This window comes from Cupressus sempervirens, chromosome 3 (assembly GCF_028749045.1).
Source record: "Cupressus sempervirens isolate cs-2001-9-10 chromosome 3, ASM2874904v1, whole genome shotgun sequence".
Taxonomy (NCBI): domain Eukaryota; kingdom Viridiplantae; phylum Streptophyta; class Pinopsida; order Cupressales; family Cupressaceae; genus Cupressus; species Cupressus sempervirens.
The window spans coordinates 388,705,009-388,710,027 of record NC_143120.1 but is presented as its reverse complement, the minus strand read 5'-3'; positions in this window follow the sequence as shown (position 1 = coordinate 388,710,027).

Here is a 5,019-nt window from a genome sequence, read left to right as displayed (position 1 = left end):
CTTCATCCTAAAACTTGTAATCCATATTTTTAGCATGTAATATACATCTAGCCATTTCAACAATAGTTCTATGCTTCCTTTCTGCCACACCATTTTGCTGTGGTGTATAAGGAATAGTAAACTGATGTTTAATACCAAAAGATCTTAAGTAGGAATCAAAAGCATTGTTAAAATATTTAGTACCATTATTAGTTCAAAGAATCTTAATCTTAAAATCATATTGTCTTTCCTTAAACATATGAAATTCAGCAAATGTATCAAGTACTTGATCTTTAGTATGTAAGAAATAGATCCAAATTCTTCTATTAAAATCATCAAAAAGAGTAAGATCATACTTTAAACAATGAATGGAGATGTTCTCCATTGGTCCTAAAAGATCACTATGAATAATTTGTAACTTATGAGATGCCCTCCATGATGAACCATGGGGAAAGGGCTCCCAATGCATTTTTCCACTCATGCATCCTATGCATACAATCTTAGATGGAATATTATGAGGCAATCCTTCAACCATATTAGATTTTTGCATCAATGATATATAATTAGAATTCAAATGACCAAGCCTTTCATGCCACACATTAAAAGAGTACCTTGAAGAGGCAAACTTTTAAAATTTGAACAAGTTATCATGATCCAACTTAGCATTAGCAATAACTTGATTCATATTACGATCAATAATAGAGTATTTCCTTATGAATTTAAACCTTATGATCTTGACATAACTTAGCAACTAAAAGCAGATTGGATTTAAATTAGGAACATAAAGAACAACATGTAACTTTCTATTTGTAATACTAACATTATCAAATCCTTCAACTTTGCAACTATGATTATCAGCTAATTGAATCGGAACATTTGAAGGATTAGGTTGCAAAGAATCAAACACTTCTCTATGAGATGTAACATATTGAGAAGCACCACTATCAACAATCCATTCTAAATGTTTAGAAACATCATAACTAATAGTAAAAGCATGACGAGATTGATTATCATGAAATTTTTTATTGTTTTGATTATTATTGATGGGTTGCTTTATCATTTTGCTTTTGAAAACAATTATTAGTTACATGACCATCTTTCCCAGAATAAGTACAATGGGGTTTTCTATTAGGACGATTATGTTGATTAGGATGGTTATTATTATGATTTGTATTGGGATTATTATTGTTAAAAAAATAACTAGAATTAAATCTAATATTAGAATAATTATTATTATGATTATTATTAAAGTTATGATTGTTGTGATTATTATTGAAATTTTGATTATTATGATTATTGGGAGAATTATTATGATGAGATGTTTTAAAATTTTGATTTTGATTCTTAGATACAAAAGCATGTGCATAAGATCTAAGAGTACCAAATTGCAACAACTTAGCCACCTTTTGACGTGACAAATTTTTGAAAAATATCAAGTAAGTTTTTGATTAAGTAAAACAGGTTTTATAGGGATCCTGAAACCCAAAATTTTTTACAACATATCTAAAATAGAAATATTAAGAAAATTCTAGCTACAATGCATCTACTTGTCAAAAGCCAAACCCAAACAACAAGCGCGTGGCCAGGATACAAAAAACCAACTACACTAGAAAAAGGAAAACCAACAAAACTAGTATAGACAAGACAAAAAGGAAGCACTAACTATTAGTTCTCCCTATCTAGAACCTGCAAGGTCTCTGTAGCTTCATTGGTCTTCAAATTGTCTACATCCTCCTGGTCCTGGTTCTGAGCATCTATTGGATCCCTAGTTTCTTCCAAATCATCCTCAGCCTACCTAATGTCCAAATTGGCCTTGTCCATCTTTTCCCCGCCAAATCCAACACTCTTCAATGATTCACCTAGACTATTAATATTCTCATTCAGGGCGTTCAATGTGGAAATCACCTGACTAGCCAGGTTCTAATGGGAGAACTCCATCCTTTGGACCCTTTGTTCAACCTTGGTGATTTTGTCCTCCTGGTCAGCATTGAGTCCCTAGACTTTGTAGTGCCATTGGCTTCAATCCTAGCTTATCTTCTCTTCATTGTGCCCCTGGTTACTGCTAATACTCTAGCTTCTTTCTGGCTTCTTTTCCCCTTAAGGTCTTCAATTTCATGGAATGACCATTTGATAGACCGAAAATTGTCTATCATGTTCTTCTTTGCATTGTTCAAAAGATTAAGCCTAGTTTCCCTCACATTATCAGATATAACAACTAGTGCAGGGTCAATGAGTTCATCAAAGTGGGCTTTGCCATCGTTATCTTCCATTAGTTGGAGACTCGTCGGCTCCCTGACTATCCCCAATTTCATAGTATTTGTGTTAAAATTCCTCTAAAACCTCCTCCTATTCTTAGTTATCACCTCCCCACTCTCTTTCCTCAAAATATCTATCTTCTCCTCAGATGAAAAAATAGAGGGGTTAGGGTGAGGAGTCTCAGGAATCTACTCATTGGTTTCCTTCCACAAAGCCTCATTTGCTTTTCTTTTCTTGGTATTCCCCGACATGTCAGCTAAATCTTCCTCCTCCTTTTCACTTTCCCTCCCCTTGTCCTCCTCCTTCTCATCATCCTCCCCCTTCTTTTCTTCCTTCGATTGTGTATCATCTTCTTCATCATTATCCTCCTCCTCTTCCTAAGGCTTAGACTTAGGGGGAGTAGGGGTAAGCCTCTACGACTCTTTCTATAGGGAATGTGGACAGAAGGAGTAACTTTCCTTTCTTCCTTAGGGGTTTTACCTTTAGAGGAAGCATTGTCTTCCTCTTTCGAATTTATGCAATGTACATCCTCATAATCTGAACTCCCTATTTCCTCAAAAGCACACCTAGTATCGCCAAGGGATTTTCCCCTAGTTTGACTCTTCAAATACTCATAGACCAGGAGGCGAAATCCCTTGTGAAGGGTGTGGTTCATAGTAGGTTTCCTCTTAAAACCCTCAATACCCTTACATGGAGGTGAAAAGATAAAAAGGAAAAGATATTTTGATTCCATGCCTAAAGTGGTTAAGCTAAACAAAATGATGTGTTCTAATCCTTTCAAATCTGGGATCTAGAGAGATATATTCAATGATAATCCTTAAGACATACCTCCAAAGCTTTTTAATTGACTCCATCTCATAATACATCTCCACATTGATGAGTTTGTTCCTCTCAACTTCATCCTTCGCAAAGACTTTGACAGTGTTAGTTGACAATTTCTTGTCTCTGAAGAAGTTACTCCCTTCTAGAGGGATCTCAATAACCTGGGTAATCAACTCTGCATTGACATGGTGGGTGACCCCATCTATTTTGACTCTCCCATTTTTCTAGGAATCCACCATAATCTTGTTGATCCCCACATCATATCTATGGAGCTTCTCTAGGAATCTTGTGATACTACCCTTTTCCAACTTATGCCAAACCTTCGATTTCTTCTTCCAATTCTCTGCCTCCCCCGACGACTCCCTCTTACTTCTCTCCCCAACCATGGTTTTCTCAGGTTCAGTAAGCCCCCAACTGCTCACAGTTCTCTTACAAACTTTAGCCTCTTTCAAAATGTGAAACTCAAAAATGTTTTTGGAATTATCAATTTTAATGGTTGTATACAAGAGAACCCATAAAGAATTCCAAACATACACACTATCATGGTTTGATAAGAGCTTCGCATGATTTTCATTAACTGCCAGTCCGACGTGCAATCTGGCATATCTTTGAATTTTTGGTGACCGCTTCATTTGCAAACCAATCGGTAGCTGAATTTGCCTCCCTATACATGGGGCTGATATGGGTCATGTTGAATTTACCCAGGTCAAACTTTAACTTCTTAATCACATTCACAATGGTCCAAGAAGGCACAGAGTGACCATTTAGACAGTTTATGATATTTAAAGAATCCCCCTCCAGCCAGAGGTTCTCAATCCCAGAAGCCAGGGCCAGTTTAACAATGTGACTAGCTGCATTGGCTTCTGTGAAATGATTCATCTGATGTCCAAGTGGGTAGGCAAAAGCTGCAACACCTCCTCCATAATTGCTTCTGATGATGCCTCCACTGCTAGTAGGGCCAGGGTTTCCTTTGGTAGCCCTATCAAAATTGGCTTTGTACCAATTTTCAGGGGGGAAAAACCACCTAGCCTCCTGTCTTTTCCTATCCCTATCCTTTTTCCTTTCTCTGTTGTTCCTACCTTCTTCAATATTTCCTTCCTTTGTGATGGAAATTTTCTCCTTCATTAATCCTTCAATTTTCTTAGCAATAACAAACTCAAGGGATTCCCTATCTCTAAAAATTTGGTTATTTCGCTCTTTCCAAATTCCCCAGCAGAAGTGCGAAAGGGACCAAGAGAAAATTAACTAGGTTATCATACCAAAGTGTGAGCTTTTCCATTGGTTGAAGAATTCTTGGATGTTAGCCGGGGGACACCAACTGACCCCAAAGTCCCTGGTCAGAAGGCTCCAAACTTTGGAGGAATAGGGGCAATGAATAAATAAGTGATTGACCATCTTTACATCGTGCTTACATAAACTGCACCTATTGGGGATATTCTGACCTCTCTTATTGGGGATAATCTGACCTCTCTTAGCTAAGTTATCCAAAGTAAGGATTTTGTCTTGGATCAGAATCGAGAAGAAGATGTTAATTTTAGGGGTAAGGCCAGAATTCCAAGCCTTAGCCTAGATGGATTTCTCCATTCTATCCCACAATGAAAAATATCCAGAGGCGACAGAGTAATGCCCATTCGAGTTGTCTCCCCAAATGACTTCATCCCTCTTATTATTAATGAATATAGCATTTAGGCTAATCAACAAAGACTTAAGATCTGAGGATATCATAGTCAGGTCTTGCCATCTATTACCAGTTCTAGAATCACTAACTTTCAGACCATATCTTCCTATGCATGACTTTGCAAATCTTCCATAATTAGGGTGGTCAATAAGAGGTCCCTGGCTCGTCTAGTTGTCTAGCCAAAATAATATATTTTCACCTTTGCCGACATTCCATTTAGCCTTGGACTTAGCCATGAATTTTTCCTTTAGGATCCCATTTTATATGTAAGATCCTTGAGGAAT